Raw genomic sequence first — 19,020 nt, forward strand, 5'->3', positions numbered from 1 at the left:
AATCTTTTCTTCAGTAGATGTCTGTTTTTTTTATTTACCTATTTATTCATTTATTTAAAAGAGAGTGAGAGTGAAAATGAGAGTGAAGGAGAGGGAGAGGGAGGGGGAGAGACAGAGACAGAGAGACAGAGAGAGAGATCCTCCATCTACCGGACTGGTTAGCTCCCCAAATGCAAGTCTGAAACCAAAGTTGGGAGCTGGAAATTCAATTCAGGTTTCCATGTGAGTGGCAGTAACCCAAATACTTGAGCCAAGGCTGCTGCCTCCCAGGGTCTGCATTAGCAGGTAGCTGGAGTCAGGAGCCAGAGCCGGGTATTGAACCCAGGTGCTTCTTAACTGCTAGGCTAAACACCCAGCCCAGCAACTACCTTTTTTAAGTCACAGTCCATTATGGCTTTTTAAAAAAATAATCATTAACACTCCAGTAGGTATTTATTCAGTCAGTGAGCTGTGCCCAAGGAGATGGTTGTACAAGTCTACCACGTACTGACAGCCCATCCTTTAACTGGGAGAGAGGAATCACACATCCATTGCACCACACAATAGATGAGAATGTTGAAATGCTACATGGGGTGAGGCAGCTTCAGAGAATGAAGCCTCAGAAAGTTGTAGGAAATGCAACCCCACGCCTCACCTGGAAAGAGCGTGGCCCTAAGTTCCAAAGCCTCCAGCTGGATATGGTCCAAGCACGCATTCCACGTCCACAAGACCACCAATGCAGGTGGCAGCTGCAATGGCATTTTCTGTCTTCACCTTCTGCAGCCTGGCGTTTGAAAGGGATTGCGCGTGTGCCCTTACCTTTGCTGCTGCACCTGCGCGCTATCACAGACAGTCCAACTTGAAACTCACTGACAGGGTGCCCAGAGGCAGAAGAGAGCCCTGGCTGCACCAGGCAGACAGCCTCCTGGGCAAAAAGATTTACATATCAAAAAGACTAAAGAGTTCCCGATAAGGTTCTTCCTCTTAACAGAGGTGTGACTGATTACCTACATCATCTCTTGTGAGAAGTTTAGCAGTGAAATAAGGTTCTTCCTGTCTCTTCCTGGAATCTCCTTAGCCTAATTGTCTGTGCGGGGAAGTCTCCATTCATATGTTTAAGTGTAAACAAAAAGGGGAACCCTCCATTCATATGTTTAAGTGTAAACAAAAAGGGGCGACTGCCAGTGGCTGCCCACGGGAATGCAGACTTCTCGCCCCCTCCAAGGGATCTAAGCCTGTAGGCCAGCCGCGTGGCTGGTTGATTGGAACACTGGGTTTTGGGAAGGACCTGGGCGCAGGCTTCGCTGGGATAAGGCTGCCCTTCTGTCCCGCGTCAGCAGCTCTGCCAGGTGGGATCAGCCAACAGTGTGCTTTTCTGAAGGTTCCAGACCCCAAGCCTCAGGACTCCCGGGAGATCTAAAGACCCCCAGTGGTGCCCAGTGAGGCTACAGAGATGGAGACGAGGACGGGGGGTCCCCTGGACCTGCTCCTGCTGCTGCCTCCTCTCAGAGCTGGGGCAAGGTCCCTTAGAAGTCTTGTAAAGGGGAGTGGGGAGGGGCTTCCGCCTTCCAGCTTCCAGCATCACCTCCAACCCCAGCCCAGTGTAAACCACGCCCCGGAAGAGGCCCGGGGAGGGGCCTAGGAGCCGGCAGCACCACCTCAGGGGGCAAAGGGCAGGTTTCCAGGGCTGGTGGGAGTGCTCTTCGGGAAGCAGGGATCAGGTCCATGGGGCGTGGCCCACCTTGCCCTAGAGTGCGGGAACCAAGGTGTCCGACGGGGGCTCTGCCTGAGGCTCACACAGACGTTTCTGGAAACTTTTGATCCTCCTTCTGACGCATTGGCCATAGTTCATTCCCTACGGGATCTAAGACGAAAACAGCACTGCCCCCATCCTCCCGGAAAGAGGGACCCTCGCGCCTTGGTCCGCGCGTCCAGCGGAACCCTCCGCCGCCCTGCCTTCCTTCCCGTCCCAGCTGCGCGCAGAGGCTGCTAGGGGCGCGAGGGACTCTCGGGGTCTGATTCTCTCGTCCGCTTTCGCCCCCTGGGCTTCGCTGGCCAGGACCTGCGCGCTCGCCCGACCTATACAGTGGGTCCCTAGGAATCTCCAATCCTAACCGGAGTCTGGGGAGGCCTCTAGGACCGGGGGGAGCCAGCGCTTCCCAGAGTCGGGCTGCAAATTCTTGTCCTCCCGGTCCCCAGCGGGTGTCCCCTTCTCTCCCCGCCCCCCCGTCGCTGTCGCCCTTGCGGTTCCAGACTCCGCCCCAGGCCACCGGCCCCGCTGGCTTGGGGCAAAGTTGGCGGCGGCCACCACCCTCTCGCGGGGCCGCTCCCTCTTCCTCCTCCTCGCTGCCGCCCTCCCGGGAGGCCCCACGGCCACCGCCTCCCGCACGCGCGTCGCCGGGCTCGGCGAGCGGAGCCGCGCGCTCCCGGATGCCCCTCGCCCAGCCCGCGGGCCAGGCGCTTGCCGACCTCGAGAGCCACCACACGCCCTTCCCTTTCCCGCGGAGCCGAGAGGTGCCGGCTACACCCGGGCGCAGCCGCCACTCGGGGCTCCGCGCTGCCGCCCCGGCTGCCCCCGCTGCCCCGCGCTTGGCGCTCTGGTACGCGCGGGGCAGCCGCGGGCGCTGGCGGCGATCGCCCGGCCGGCAGTGGCGCCGTGCAGAGCGGAGCGGAGCGGAGGCGAGGGGAGGGCAGAGGAGGAGAGCCGCGGAGCCAAGCAGCAGAGGCGGGCGCCGCACCGCCCCGAGCCCCGCACGCTTGCTCGCCCCGGAGACGCGCGAGAGGACGGCCACTGGGGCGCACCAGCCGGGTCACCTTGTCCCGGAGGTAAGTCCCGAGCCCCCCGGCCGTGCGGTGGACGGAGGGTCCGGAGGTTGCGAGGCGGGGTGTCGTTGACAGCGGGCGCAGGGGGCGGCCCCCGGCGCGGGCTGGCGTCCTGGCTCCGCCTCGGAGCGCGCAGACCCGGCGGCGGCGTGGCACCCTCGGTAAGTCGCGGTGGTCTAGGCAGCGGGACCTGTAGGCGCGGGGTCGCTGGGCAGAAGGGCAGAGAGGAGCTGGCCAGGAAGATGCGGGGGCACGGGCCGGCTGCCTGCCGCCCAGGCTGCACCCTGGCGCCTCGCCACCCCGGGCGCTCCGGGGACGCGGCGGGGCCGCCGTGCGAAGTCGCAGGGAGCTGGCGAACCCGAGACCCGGGAGCTCAGTGGTGTCTGGGTGCCCGGAGCCAAGGGGGCGCGCGGCGAGCGGGTTCAGGAGACCCAGCGGAGACCAGCTAGGGCTGGTGAGCGGGGCGGCCGCGGAGCTGGGGACCCAGGAGCGAAGCGGACTTAGATTCGCCCAGGCAAAGGGAAAAGGAAGGCGAGGGTGCGAGCGCGCTCGGGATGAGGACTCCCAGCCGGGCTACGGCGGCTTTCGCGGGCTGTCGGTGCCCTGGCAGCCGCTCCAGCCTGCAGCCCCGGGACCGCCAGCTCCGGTGCCTTAAATGGGAGCCAGCACATGGATGCGCTTTGGGGTTTCGCTTTCGCGGGGTGTGATTTCTGCCTCTTCGTGTGCGCTGTGGAAGCAGCAGAGAGATTGAGAGGATTGGGTCACCGGCGGAGTTGGGCACTTTTCTTAGGCAGGGGCTTGGGTCTGCGTGCGCTCTCTGTTAAGACCCCTGCTCTGTGGGTGCGTGCTGCCCAGCTTTAGAGTGCCTGCTGGGGGGAGGGAGGGGAGTGTCTCGGCTTCTCTGAAGAACAGGAGGAAGGGGCGTTCTGGGAGCCTTCGCTCACCTGGGGGTTCCCTGGCATGAGACTCTCGGGCGCTTGGCACCAAGACTTAAGGTGCGCGCAGCCCTCCTGCGGCGTCAGATGCGCTGCGCTCCTGGCCGGGACTAAAGCCTGCGCCTTCCCTGGCCACGTCCCCACGTTCAGTGCAGCAGACGCTGGCCCAGGGCTGGGCAGATTGGGGGACCCCGAGGCTGGGCACTAGCCGGTAGAAGTGGACAGTGTGGGACTCGCGCGCGCGCGTGTGTCCGCGTATCTGCCCGTCCCCCTCCTGCGGGGTCGGCAGGCTTGGTCTGAGCCCAGAGCGGGAGGCGGTGGCGTTGTGCAGACCTGCAGCCTGTGGGCAGCGGCCTGGCCACAAGCCTCAGAGCCAGCCAACTTTTCCTTGTTGTACTGCGGCCGTCGCCGTGGGAAGTGGCGTTCAAGAGGCGTCTAGATCTCAGCAGCCCTGGCGAACAGAAGTCCCCAAGGTCGGTTATGGCCAGAGGGCTGGAGCCAAATTGGCAGCTGAGTTGCTTGCCGCCGCGCCTAGTAAGCGTGTTGGCCGCTGTTTTGGAGATCCAGACCACAGGTGCAGGGCCTGTGGATGAGCTGAGAGGCGTCCTCCGGCAGCTCGGGATCCCCCTCCCTCCGCCCTGGGGTCCCTGCTCCTCCAGCATCCTCCCCTTTGCCAGGAGCCCTGCTGGGTTTGCAACCCTTCAAAGCCTGGTCCAGTCCTACCCCCCACCTCCAGCGTGAAACCTGACTGTGTAAGGCAGAGGGCCTTGTGACATTAAGGAGACAACGGGGGAACCTGTTTTTAAACTTTTGGATCCTGGCAAATTTCAGTAGTCCACAGAAATAAAGCTTGGTGCGTGCCCCCTCCCCCAGTCATTTCGGCCATTAAGCAGTCAGGAGCCGCCCTTGCTTGCTCACATCTAAATGTCTTTCCAACACCTGCCCATGAGAAATGACTGTTTTTAATGAGCGTATTAGAAGGCAGATGAAGTTAAGATAAAATCAGGCTCCACCCCAGTTTGATTTTAAGGTAGAAAAAGAAAAGTTGCTAACATTCTTTGTGGCTTTGGAGAGCAGGAGGGAATTTAAGATCAGGAGCAAAAGTCTTTTTGAGTTTTTTTTTTTCCCTAAGATTTATTTATTTATTTTGAAAGAGTTACAGAGACAGAGATCTTCCGTCCTCTTGTTCACTCCCCCAGATGGCCATGATGGCCAGGGCTGGTCCAGGTGCAAGCCAAGAGCCAGGAGCTTCACCCAGGTCTCCCACATGGGTGCAGGGGCCTAAGCACTTGGGCCATCTTCCACCGCTTTTCCCAGGCACATTAGCAGGGAGCTGGATTGGAAGCGGAGCAGCTGGGACTGGAACTGGCACCTGCGGGGCTACAATGCCGGCCCACAAGAAGACATGTTAAAGCAATGGATTTAGCTTCTTTCAGTTGATGTACAGGGCATGAACAACATTCTAGTTGAACCAGGAGAGGCAAAATAACTTTTTTTATTCTTTTTGCTAAAGAAATGTTAAAACTCAATTCATGCATAATAAGCAATTAATTTCTTCCACATTTAGCATTGACACAGAAGTTCTGCCCTGGACTTGACTCATCTTTCTCATTACCTTGAACTCCTATTTTCCAGGGAGGGATTGCTATTATAAGAGGATAAGGAGATATTTTCTTATGTAAGTTTTCTAGCTGAGACACTAGTTGGTGCTATTCTGAGGTTCAGGGAGAGAACTGAATGTGTCATCTATTAATAAGGAAAGGCTAGATTGTCAAACGGGTCACACGTGTGGGGCCCTCCAAGCTGGGCCGTGCTGGGTGGGAGGCCACTTGGGACTTCTGCTCACTGGGAGCTTAGCACGCCCAGGGAAGAGGGCATGGGTGTCAGTGAGAGAGCCTGTCCTCCCTGGCACAGCCCCCCACACCGTACACCTTTGCATGGCCCTTCACAGGAAAGCTCAGCCTGGAAACTATCAGTGAGGGTCCATGTTCTTGGAGGAGTCAGTCAGACATTGAATACTTTCATAAGGTACACTATATAAAGGCACCCTAGGAGGCTGGCGCTGTGGCTTAGTAGGCTAAGCCTCTTCCTGTGACCCCAGCATCCCATATGGGGGCCAGTTTGAGTCCCAGCTGCTCCACTTCCCATCCAGCTTCCTGCTAATGTCCCTGGAAAGCAGTGGAAGATGACCCAAATGCTTGGGCCCCTGTACCCATGTGGGAGCCTCCTGGCTTTGGATTGGTTCAGCTCCAGCCTTTGGGGCTATTTGAGGAGTGATCCAGTGGATGGAAGAGCTTTCTCTCTGTCTCTTCTGTAACTCTGCCTCCCAGATAAATAAATAAATAAAAAAAATCTTTAGAAGAAAAGGCAACCTTAGTTGACCTGATATAAGGCAAATAGCCATCTTTCTTCTTCTTCTTCTTCTTTTTTTTTTTTTTTTTTTTTTTTGACAGGCAGAGTGGATAGTGAGAGAGAGAGACTGAGAGAAAGGTCTTCCTTTGCCGTTGGTTCACCCTCCAATGGCCACTGCGGCCGGCGCACTGCGCTGATCCGATGGCAGGAGCCAGGTGCTTCTCCTGGTCTCCCATGGGGTGCAGGGCCCAAGCACTTGGGCCATCCCCCACTGCACTCCCTGGCCACAGCAGAGAGCTAGCCTGGAAGAGGGGCAACCAGGACAGAATCCGGTGCCCCGACCGGGACTAGAACCCGGTGTGCCGGCGCCGCAAGGCAGAGGATTAGCCTATTGAGCCGCGGCGCAGGCCTGCAAATAGCCATCTTGTAGGTGAGCAGTTTTGTATTCCAGATAACAAACCACTAAATCCTCTGGTGGCATGGGTTGGGGTGGGAGGGACTGACTGTTTACTAGTACACGTGTCAGCCTCAGCAACAACGTAGGCTGTGAATGAGTGGCAGGCAGCCCATGGCCTCAAACGGAAGTCACACACAACTGCCCAGTGGGATGTGCCGACATGAGCTGTTTTGTGGCTGTGGCTGTTGTCCCTGGCGTCATAATGCTGAGGACGCCATGCCCAGGAGTCAGAAAGCAAACAGCACCCAGCACGTTGAAGGTGGGCTGCCCAGGTGTCCACCCAGTGTACTTACCATGCGTAGCTGGAATAGTGAAGATAGCAGCAGGTGGTTTTAAGAACCCAGAGTGTTCCAGGTTCTCTGCAAGTTTCAAATGTCATACTGTTTCTGAGAGTTTGTCAACATCGGCTTTGGAGAGAAGTGTTTTATTTCCTCCTGGGGCGTCAGTGCTCTGCTTCTGCCCCAGGTTTCAGCTGGGGTGGAAGAAGACTGAGTAGGGGACCTGCTTGCAGGTGGTCTGCTGCCTGGGGGCCACCCCACCCCCATGGTAATTTCTGGAGTGCCTGTGAGAAGACTTGGGTGTCAGCTCCCGCTCTGCTGTCTGCTGGTGACCGAGCTCAGGCGAATCACTTTTGTGAGATGCTGTCTCTGTCAGCAACATTCTTTCTAGAATGGGAAAAACCAAATGTTAATGGTGTCACCCCCTCATTACACCGCGGAGAGTCTCAGCTGAGGATGCTTGAGTGTTGGACTGAGCGCAGTCACTCGGTGTTTGAGAAAACAAAAGGAGCTCACATCTTTTGTGTTCTTTTAAAGATGTGTTTACTTATTTGAAGGAGAGACTCACAGAGAGGGAGAGACACAGAGAGGAAGAGATCTTCTATCTGCTGGTTCACTCCCCAGATGGCTGCAGTGGCCAGGCCAAGGCCAGGAGCTTCATCCATGTCTGTAGGTGTCAGGGGCCCAAGCCCTTGGGCCATCTTCTGCTGCCTTCCCAGGCCATTAGCGGGGAGCTTGATTGGAAGTGGAGCAGCCGGGATTCACACTGGTTCCCCTATCGGATGCCCGTGTTGCCTGTGGCAGCTTAACCTGCTGTGCCACAGTGCTGCCTCCATGCCTGCCCCTTAAGCTGCTGCTACAACTTCTCATGGCAGGAGCCAGAACAGGGGCGGTATAGACACATAGCCACGGGGCCTAAGGACACATACATGTGTGCATTCGAGAGTCATGGAAGCAGTCAGGCTTGCCACACATTTACAGGGAACAGGGACAGAGAGTGTATGAGCAATGGCATCCCTATCTTTTTTTTTTTTTTTTAATTTGACAGGTAGAGTTGTAGACAGTGAGAGAGAGAGACAGAGAGAAAGGTCTTCCTTACACTGATTCACTCCCCAAATGGCCGCCATGGCCAGTGCTGCACTAATCCAAAGCCAGGAGCCAGGTGCCTCCTCCTGGTCTCCCATGCAGGTGCAGGGGCCCAAGCACTTGGGCCATCCTCCACTGCACTCCTGGGCCACAGCAGAGAGCTGGACTGGAAGAGGAGCAATCGTGACTAGAGCCCAGCGCCCATATGGGATGCCGGCGCCGCAGGCAGAGGATTAACCAAGTGAGCCACGGCGCCGGTCTCCCAGCATCCCCACCTTTGTGACACTGAGCTGTGTTGTGTCACATTAGGACACTTTCCTGAAAGGAAATATTTTCAACCAAATGACCAGCTGACCACCAGCCGCCCCTGATACTGCATGATGGTTGGTGTGCATCTCGTGGCTTAGAGCACAGTCTGCCAATCATGGCAAACTATCTTATGACAGATAACCTGCTAAACTGCCTACAATAAAGTTAGAGGAGATGCTGAGCGACATGAACAGGGGAGCTCCCGCACCAAGAATGACCTCCCTGAGAAACCCCGTGCACATGGAGAGAGAGTAACAGAAGCAGAGGCTGCTTCCCAACGCACAAGTCAGAACACAACTTTGCTTGCTTATTAGCATAGGAGGAATTTGCATAGGAGTTTTGTTCTTCAAGCTCAAATCAGTGTTTAGCCTGAACTATTGGGTTTAGGTCCTAAGTACTTCTAGGGCTAACTGCAGTATGCTTTTAAAGATTTATTTTAGTTTGAGAGAGGAGAGAGAGAGAGAGAGAGAGAGAGAGAGAGAGAGAGAGAATCTCCCACCTACTGGTTCACTTCCCAAATGTTCACAAAAGCCAGGCTCAACCAGACTGAAGCCAGGAGTTTGGAACTCAGTCCAGGTCTCCCACGTGGGTGGCAGGGATCCAAGTACTGAGCCAGTGCCTGCTGTATGCCTGCTACCTCCCTGAATGCACATGAATAAGAAATAACCCAGGCCCCTGGAACACCAGCTTGCTGCTATGGGGCATGGGCATCTGCACCACAGCCCCTAATGCCTGTGCCCAGGGTGCACTTCGCAACTCATTCCCATTATCTTGGTCTTCACAGACTGTTAGCTGAAGCAGGTTTGACGTAGGAGGGTTTCCCTCTGAGGACTGTAATGGGATTATATCTTGGGATGGGATTGGGAGCCTCAGTGTGGATCCCAGGGACTCCTAACTCATCCTGGAATGGTTGGAACCAGCTCCACTGTTGATGACTTGCAGTGTGTAAAAGCACCTTGAGAAAGCCTGACTGTGTTTCTGGTCAGTCTTCATCCCTGAAATTTGTGACTTAATCCTAGCCCATCACCGTGGCATGCGTCCTTGGCAGGAGGTGTGTCCCTACCCACTGGGTTCACTGTGGGGGAAAGGGCAGCACTGGTAAGGCCAAGGGAGTTACAGATGCAGCAGGCAGATGGTGCCTGCTGTTTGTAGACAGCATCTGAGCACAGGGTCTGGCCTGGGCCTGGCAGCTCTGATGCTCTTGGGTTGACACGGAAGGAGAGCTGAGCATCTGAGCCAGGGCTCCCATGGCCACCCCGCCCTGTGTGCAGGAGGAGCACAGAAGGGCCCTGGCACCAGCCCTCGCCCAGCTTTGAAAACCTGTGCCACAGCCATTGCCTGTCATCATCTGACCGTCACTCTCAAAGCCTGTGCCTCATGCCTTGCCTGTCAACCATCCGACCGTCACTCTCCCGTCCCTCACAATACCCCTGGGGACCAGCTGTTCCTGAACCAAGAAGGAGGAGTTGATGCATGAATGTGCCCTCTGTTTTATAGTTTTTCTGGTGCATGCTAAACCCAGAGATATGGTCCAGCCCTTTCACTGCTCTGATACGAGCCCGGTCTCTAAATTCCCTCACTGAGATGCATTTCTGTTAAAAGCTCAGTTTTTTTTCCCTGTAAAGACAAATCATCTGCTTTGTTGTTTAGTCTGTGCATTTCCTTCTTACTGTGTTTCTCTCTTTTTGTAAAGATTTATTTCTTTTTATTTGAAAGACAGAGTTACAGAGAGGCAGAGGCAGAGAGAGAGGTGTTTTCCATCTGCCGGTTCACTCCTCAAATGGTCACAATGACCAGAGCTGGGCCAATCCAAAACCAGGAGCCAAGAGCTTCTTCTTGGTCTCCCATGTGGGTGCAGGGGCCTGAGGACTTGGGCTATCTTCCACTGCTTTCCCAGGTGCATTAGCAGGGAGCTGAATCGGAAGTGGAGCAGCTGGGACTTGAACCAGTGCACATGTGGGATGCTGGCACTGCAGGCGGCAGCTTTACCTGCTATGCCACAGTGCCAGCCCCACCGTGCTTTACTTTAAAGCTTGGCTGGAAGAACCAGAGGAAGGTGCTGCTCAGAGGAAGGGGCTCGTTACCCAGCTGTGTCCCTGTGCTCCGGCCATCCCCATGCCTTTGCCTTGGTATTCGTGGGCACCGTGGCTAGTCAGAATGTTCCCATGATGGATATAGTATGAGGCTGGGTGAAGGCGGCTGGGGACGTAGTTTGGAATGTCACAGTCTATTCTCCAACCATAGAGATAACATTTGTGGACTGGAAGTTTGCAGAGCAGTGCTGTTTGCTTTTCCATGGCTAGAAGTCCAGCTGCTGCTTTGTCCAGCATCTTCCCAGGAGAAACAAGCTTCAGGCACTCAGTGCCTGCCCACCCCAACTCCCAGGCCCAGCTCTCCCGGCTGGACCTTGCACACCTGCAGGGCCAGGCACATAGGTCTCCCAGGGCACCAGGTTGGCTGTGCTTCTCTCCATCTTGTCAGCAGGGCCCAGCCTCCTGCACACTTTGTCTTTGCCAGAGCTGGGCCATTTTTCAAACATTCAGGTGCTGCTGCAGGTGCAAGCAGGGGGCTGTGAGCCTTGTTGGGGCACATGGTGAGAGCACTCGATGTATCTCGGCTCCTGTGCCCGAGGAGGTATGGTGAAGACAGTCAGGTCAAGTGCTCCAAGTACTTGGTGGAATCCAAGGTGGGACCATGAACCCCAACCGCAGGTGTGTCTGTGTGGTGGTGGATACTCCAGACTCTGTGTGTTTCTGACCCAGTTGGATCCAGGACTCAGCTGTGACCTTGGCGAGCTTGATTTGACTCATAGGCTGGACAGGGTCTTCCCTCTCCGAGTGGAGCCCTCGCCTTTCCATCCTTTCCCGGGTGGATGCATGGAGAGCGGCCGGCGTCCCCCTTCAGGGGAAGCAGAGCTGAGTTCATGAATTGGAAGGGCGGAAGTCAGTGCAGAGCTGAGCGGCTAGATGGGAGCCCGCTAGCCCGCGTGGCTTGTTTGTGTCTTGTCACAGAGGCAGTTCAGGGAAACCAGCAGAAGCTTTGGGCCTTACTGCATCAGTGTCTCCTGCCTGGCCCAGAATGCAGCAGCAAGAGGGGAAAGAGAAGAAAGATCAAGACAACGGAGGGGTGGGAGTGTCTGCTCTTCCACCCGACTCCCCAACAAACTCTGGATGTCCCTGTTGTACCCTGCGTGCGACCACGATGCGCAGAGGGTTGGCCCGCCCTGCTGTTCCCTCAGACCTGGCTTTGACAGTGGAGGAGCTGCACACAGTGCAGGAACCCATGTCTTTCTGGCTGCTGTCCTGCTGTTTGTCTCTGAAGTTTGTGCCCCGCCTCCTCCCTAGCATCAGTTGCCCAGTTTTCTTGGCACGGCTAGAACCTTGCTTAATGCAGAGGACGGCTTCACAGCCCCTGTAAGAGTTGGATAAATGGATGCAGACAGCTCCATTTTATTATGAAGTCCTGTGATCAGGTCACTTCTCTCTCTCTGCTTCTCCATGGTTTCCTTGGAGGATGGAGTTCCCAGCACGGAGGTGAGGGGATCTGCACTGCGGGTCCGTCCCGGAATCCTGCTCCCAGGCCTCCCAGGAGAGCAGAGGTGTCCCACCAGACATGCTGGCACTGTCCCCTCTAAATGCCACCGTCCTCTGACATTTAAAAAGCACAAATGCAATAGGACAGCAGGACAAGGCACCGCGTTCCCATCTTTCTCCCAAGACACTGCCAGGAAAACTGCTCTGCCTGGAACTGGGGTTCAGAGCCTTGGAGATCTCAGAAATGCAGTCTGGTGGGTCAATCCCTGCCTGCTGCATACACCTCTCTCTCCCCCGTCAGTGCCTTCTTAGGGAGTGAGAACAGTGGCGACCCCATTGTTTCTGGGGGACCTGAAGCCCAGAGAGAGACCTCCTCCTCGGTCTGGATTAGCTCTGGGGAATATTTCGGGGGCATGGCCATCTGAATATGTGTGTCCCTACTCCTGGTCTCCTTGTTCCTGACCCTCCTGCTTCTGCTGAGCACACCTGCATGCCGAGTGGGTGGCCCGCACGTTCTCTCTCTGAGCTGTGCCATGCCCTCGCCATAGGTGGTGGCTTAATACTTCTTGACATACAAGAGGGTTATGTCCTGGTAGACTGTCATGAGCTATGATTGCGGGGAGTGGAAATTGCGTTGGGTCCTGCTGGCCTGCTGCACACCACAGCTGAGCCACACAGCACCATAAGGCTGCCTGGGAGCTGCTGAGACAGCAGCAGCCCAGCATACCCAGCCAGGATCAGACCATATAGCACAGACCTGGGAAAATGCCCAATTCAGAAGTCCAAGTATGGCTCCTGCTGAATCCTTCTCACTCGAGTACCATTGAAAAGTCAAAAGACTGCAAGGGCAATCCTCCTGAGTCAGGGGCCATCCGTAAGTTCATGCAGGTTCTTGACTCCTACCCCAGGACTCAGCGCCGTGACTATCGCCATCCCATGCCCCTGGGACATCAGCCTCAGAGAACTTATCCTGTGCCCGCCACGCCCTCTAGGACCCACACCTGAGACCTGTCACCTGCCGAGCTCCCACCTTATATGTACGTAGGTGGCACCTCTGCCTGCATCTTCTATGCCATTATTCCCACCTGGATGCTCACATCCCTGCAGGTGTCCCTGTGCTGCTGCCTGCTTCTCACCTCCACCTCTAGGACTAGCAGAAGACAAAGCTTTCAAAAATGCACACACATCTGCCTGCATGGCCCTCCCCTCCAAAGCCACCAGTGGCTCCTCATATCCAGCAAAATGGGACAAACCTGCTTAGGAGAGCAGGCTGTGGTGACAGTCTCCAAGCATCTGCCAGCCCCATCACTACTTACCTGCCTTCCCAGAACACTAGGCTACTCCTGCTACCCCCAACCTGCCACCATGCATGCGTGTACACACACACACAGTGAACACATGGGCACATGCAGTGTGCACACGTGCATAGACGCACACATCCACCACATCACGTTCTCTTGCATCTCTGTCTCTCTCCAGTGGGCAGAGTCTTGGTTACTTCCTTCAAGGCCCATCTCGTCCATCTCTTCTTCCTGGCATTCTTCCCTCAGTCCCAGTATCCCCACCTCTGGGAGCCCTTGGCACCCGGGCCCACCCCAACCCTGAAGTGGCTTTTGCAGAACAGGCAGAGGATGAGTGAAATATCTAGAAATAACTGTGGCAAGAAATGTGTGTGAGATCTGTACAAAGCAAACTACAAAAATTTACATCATGGAACAAGGAAACCCTGGGATGAAGGGAGAAAAAATACCATGTTTCTAGTTGCAAACACTCAAATCCCAATATGACACTGGAATTCTGATCGAAACAATGTTGAGTCTATACCTTGACCTGGAGTGTTGTAGTATGAGTCCACTCGGCATCAGGGCTGTGCACTGAGTTGTGGTCAGGGAGAGGGGCTGTGCTACAGCGTGAGTCCACTGGGCACCCGGGCTGTGAGGGAGGCTGTGCTACAGCGTGAGTCCACTGGGCACCCGGGCTGTGCACTGAGTTGTGGTCCGGGAGGGAGGCTGTGCTACAGCGTGAGTCCACTGGGTACCCGGGCTGTGCACTGAGTTGTGGTCCAGGAGGGAGGCTGTGCCGCAGCGTGAGTCCACTGGGCACCTGGGCTGTGCACTGAGTTGTGGTCAGGGAGGGAGACTGTGCTGCAGCGTGAGTCCACTGGGCACCCGGGCTGTGCACTGAGTTGTGATCAGGGAGGGAGGCTGTGCTACAGCGTGAGTCCACTGGGCACCCGGGCTGTGAGGGAGACTGTGCCGCAGCGTGAGTCCACTTGGTACCTGGGCTGTGCACTGATCAGTGGCTAAATAGAGATTTGTGCTGTGTAAGGAATCTCTGAGTCACCAAGCAAACACCATGAGCGAAGTTCATGGACCAGAATTTGAGTGAATGCTGGCAGACATGTCCAGAGTGTACTGGAGGCCTTTAGTCACTTTGTGGCCCCTGTGACAGTGACCGTGGGGATGGCAAGTGGGGACCTGGGCGGCCCTGGCACAGTGGCTGCACAGGGAAGCGGTATCTTCCTGCCAGCAGCCTGCAGCAGGTGTGGGAGTGGCTGCTCCACAAGGACGTCCGTGTCCCCCCTGCAGAGGACCCTGCTTTACGATGCTGGAAGAGCTGTGTACATTTGTAAATTAGACTTCTAATGAAAGCCACTTTTGTAAAAGTCAAAATGAAGATGGAAAATTTTATGCTATATGTTTATTTTATTATTTCTTTCTTTCTTTTTTTTTTTTTTTTTTTTTTTTGCTCTAAATCTAAGATCTCATGACTGGCACACTGTCCACCTACCATGCCAGTTATGCAGTGCTACGTACTGAGCTCCCCAACCCTGTGTGCTCCTGGTTCTGGGGCTGAGCAATTCAAACAGGACCCTGGTGCAGACAGCCTGGCCCCGCCCCGTGTCATCTGGGCCTGTCCCCGCCCCGTGTCATCTGGGCCTGTCCTGGGATGATGCCGGTGGCTGGGGCTGCAGCCACTTGGAGGCTTCTTCCTTCCCAGGTCTGGGCCTGTGCTGAACTCATGTGAAGCCAGGAACTAAGACCCCCTACCCAGGCGTCCTGTTGTTTGATTTCCCAATCAATGCACAAGGCATAGTCGCGGATGCAAAAGCAGAGGTTTGTTACCTGCCGGCTGGGACCCCCGACCCACACGCAGCCATTTAGCAGTGCACAGGCAAAAGGCCCTCTCATTTGCATAAGAGAGGTTTTTATAGCCTCACACTTACATGGGTGCTTACTTTCTTTGTTCTCAAGGACATGGCCTGCCTCCTTCCCGGTCCAGAATGAGGCCTGTCATGGCCTTATGGCTGGCGAGCAAGCAAGCCACAGTGAGAAACCGATATTTAGCAAGCTAGGGACTCTATCCCTACACTGTCAGCAGGGCGGCCTCAGGGTGGTCGGACTTCCTGTGGAAGTGCTGTAACACTGGGTGTTACGGAGGCACAGGAGCCAGCTTGGGCTCGTTCAGACAGCCCAGCCTCTGTACTCTGGCTGTGCCACCACATGCTGCTGGTGACAGGCCAAGTCCCTAAGGCAGTCCAGCACCAAGGGGAGGCCAGCAAGGGCATCTGTGACCACGCTCAGTCTGCCGGGAGAGGGGGCAGGCGGGTCACCAACAGCATGACCCATGGCAAGGGCAGCCTGGACCTCCCGGGAGAGTGGACTGAGGGCATTTGGAAGCAGAGTGCCTTGGTGCAAGGTCACATGCTAACTCTCCACAACATAATAATGTATGAAAGAGGATAAAATGCCTAAATATAAAGGAAGCGTGAAAACATTCCACCTGCAATCAAATACCTTATCGATAGACACCCATGAGAAACATACTGAACACGATAAACTAAATGTGCTACTACCCACCCCCATACAACAAACTCAGCGGAATTTAAAAGTTTATTCCAAAGTCCTCATCCCCCCAGCCTGTGATTTTGCTGTCTGAGGTCACTGTTGCCGGTACCCAACAGTCAAGCATGTTTAGAAACCAGTGTATGGAAAATTTCAGAAAGATACGATTCGTAAGTTTGACCTTGTGTTCTGAGAAAAGAGATGCAAACTCACACCATGGTGCTGGGTGCATGCTCCCCCCAGCCTTTTATTTTTTTTTTTTTTAAGATTTATTTATTTATTTGGGAGGAAGAGTTACAGAGAGAGATCTTCCATTTGCTAGTTCACTCCCCAAATGGCCACAATGGCCAGAGCTGAGCTGATCCAAAGCCAGGAGCCAGGAGCTTCTTCTGGGTCTCCCATGCGGGTATAGGGACTCAAGCACTTGAATTTTCTTCAACTGCTTCCTCAGGCCATAAGCAGGGAGCTGGATTGGAAGCAGAGCAGCCGGGACTCAAACCTGCACCCGTATGGGATGCTGGCAATTCAGGCGGATGCCTAACCTACTACGCCATAGTGCTGGCCTACATCATCCCTTTGTCCAGGTTGTACATGCTGTATGCAGCGCCCACCCATCCATCACTAGGTGGTTGTATCTGTTTAACGGGTTGACCTTTGTGGTCTCACAATGTTGATCCAACCTTGTGTTCGTGTAATTTGTCCCTCTACTTCCTGTTGACCCCAGAGGGTGCGCATGGTGACACTGGCAGCTCAGTCAAGCCACAGGGGACTCGTGCCCTGTGTCCTGAAAGTGAAAAGGCGAGGGTTCTAGACTTTGATTAAAAAAGGAACAGAACCGTCTGCTGAGCTTGCTAAGATCTACGGCACCGTCAGCTATTTTGAGACAGAGAGAGAACATTCGCCTGTGTTCTATTACAATCTATTGTTATACCTGTTCTATTTTATCCTAGTTATTGTTAATCTCATGATGCTTGAGTTACAGATTAAGCTTGCTCATAATTGCCTGCACTTTTAGGAAAAAGCGTGATATGTATTGGGTTCAGTTCTGCCTTGCACCATCCAACATCCACAGCGGATCCTCTGAGATAAGAAAGGGGGATTGCTCTCCTGAGCCAGAAACAAACATTGTAACACATTAACCAGTGCTTCAGAATCCCCCCAGGGCAAACCATAGGGAGGTACCAACTCCCTAGTAAGTGCCGAGCTGTCACAGAGAAGAGAGTTGAGAAGAAGCAATACAAATGAGTAGCAGAGAAATATAAGGAAAACTGAACGCTCATCTCCATTTGTATCATAAAAATGCATGGGAGAGTTAGGGAGGACCCATCTTCCTCCCAACAGGATCTCACAGTCACAGCTAGAGCTGCTTGATCAGGAAGGGGCCCAGGTGCTCTGGGGAGGTCACATCCACCCTTGTCCTCAAAGTTACAGTGCAGTCTCCATTAATGTCCATCTCCTGTCTCTGTCCTTGGCCCTGTCCCTGAATACCTAGAAACAATTATTTTAATTAATGAATTTGAAAGAGTTACAGAGAGAGAGGGAGAGACAGAGAGGTCTTCCATTTGTTGGTTCACTCCCTAAATGGCAGCAACGGCCTGGGGCTGAAACCAGGAGCCAGGAACTTCTTCCAGGTCTCCCACTTGAGTGCAGGGCCTCAAGGACTTGAACCATCTTCTACTGCCTTTCCAGGTGCATTAGCAGGGAGCTGGATCAGAAGTGGAGCAGCCGGGAGAGGAACTGGTGCCCATGTAGGATGCTGGCGCAGCAGAAGAAAGCTTAACCCCTTATGCGACTCCTGGCTCCACCAAGAAACAATTCCAAGATGCATGCAAAGAATGTGCATCTTGACTTAAGGAAATGAAATGTTAGGAAAAAAAAAAAAAACTGAAACACCTGCCTGAGCTGATGGTAAAATGCAATAAACGCAATGCACACATAGTGGACTTCTGAAAATAATGGATAGAGTTAACCTCTGGCCAATGAGCCAGCGCCAAGCCCAGTATGTGTGCATTCAGCCTGGCCGGACCCAGGCTGTTGTGGACACTTGGGGAGTGAACCAGCAGATGAAAGCTACCCATTTCTCTCTCTGTCTCACCCTCTCTCTCTACATCACTCTACCTGTCAGATAAATATATAATTCTGTTTGTAAAAGTGGATACACTGTTGCCAGGCTTAGAGCTGAGACTGCTGGGAGGACAGAGAGTTCCTGTAACCGAGGATCCTGGTGTGAACCAGCAGTGGGCTCTTCCAGGAGCAGAGGAGTGGCTGGGAGCTGGCTAGGCTTCTGTGCAGGGTGCCAGGAGCTCCTGTGTGGTCTCTGCCTTGGGCTGCCTCCCAGCATGGCAGCCTCGAGGGGCAGCACTTCTGGAACAGCAACTCCCACTTCCTAGCACACAGAGAGACGGGTGCCTGCTCCTCTAACCTGGCTCAGGAGTCACCTCGCATCACTCCCGCCACCACTTTCCTTCTGCACCTCTGAGTCCCGAGCCCACCCAAATGCAAGGGGAGGGAGGGAGCAAAGACCCTGAGACGAGGGTCAGGGCCCTGTCACGGCATGGATGGGAGATGGGCAGCACTGCTGTGTCTGTCTGTAGAACAGCACTGGACACAGATGCCGTGCACACAGTAGGTTTTTAGATCAGAAATGAAAGACAAGTGGAGGCCATCTCACCAGGTAATCATCTGCTTCCTTTTTTTTTTTTTTTTTTTTTCAGGCAGAGTAGACAGTGAGAGAGACAGAGAGAAAGGTCTTCCTTTTGCCGTTGGTTCACCCTCCAGTGGCTGCCACAGCCGGCGCGCTGCGCCGATCCGATGGCAGGAGCCAGGTACTTCTCCTGGTCTCCCATGGGGTGCAGGGCCCAAGCACTTGGGCCATCCTCCACTGCACTCCTGGGCCACAGCAGAGAGCTGGCCTGGAAGAGGGGCAACCAGGACCGAATCCGGCGCCCCAACCGGGACTAGAACCCGGTGTGCCGGCGCCGCAAGGCGGAGGATTAGCCTAGTGAGCTGTGGTGCCGGCCTACTTCCATTTTTAGTATGTGGATTGTTTTCCAGAGTTGTAAATATATTCCAATGCGTAAATTCTTAGTGTATCAAAGTGTTGTTGTTTAAAGATTTATTATGTATTTGAAAGGCAGAGAGAGAGAGAGAGGGAGAGAAGGAGAGGAGGAGAGAGAGTCTCCTATTTGCTGGTTCACTCCCCAGATGCTTGCAACAGCTAGAGTTGGGCCAGGCTGAAGCCAGGAACCTGGAACTTCATCCAGGTCTCCCGTGTGCATGGCAGGAACCCAAGCAATTGGGCCATCATGTGCTGCCTCCCAGGCTCATTATTAGGAAGTGGATCCCAGGCACGCCTGTCCCAGGGGGCAGTTTAATCCTCTGCCCCATGCATTCACCCCCGAAATGTTCTTAAACAGTACAGAG

At 54.7% G+C, this 19,020-nt stretch overlaps 1 protein-coding gene across 4 annotated transcripts in view; it reads left to right on the plus strand.

Moving 5' to 3' along the window:
- The first annotated feature begins 2,211 nt into the window (after positions 1–2,211).
- SYNDIG1 (synapse differentiation inducing 1) overlaps positions 2,212–19,020 on the plus strand; it is a 214,075-nt gene continuing 197,266 nt past the window's right edge. The window contains exon 1 of one of the 4 annotated variants that reach the window (XM_051834476.2): positions 2,212–2,805. The gene's annotated coding sequence lies outside the window, so the exon portion shown is untranslated. The other 3 variants (XM_008275449.4, XM_008275450.4, XM_070051445.1) reach the window with 3 other exon arrangements.

The sequence above is a fragment of the Oryctolagus cuniculus genome, chromosome 11 (assembly GCF_964237555.1).
Source record: "Oryctolagus cuniculus chromosome 11, mOryCun1.1, whole genome shotgun sequence".
In the NCBI taxonomy this organism is placed as follows: domain Eukaryota; kingdom Metazoa; phylum Chordata; class Mammalia; order Lagomorpha; family Leporidae; genus Oryctolagus; species Oryctolagus cuniculus.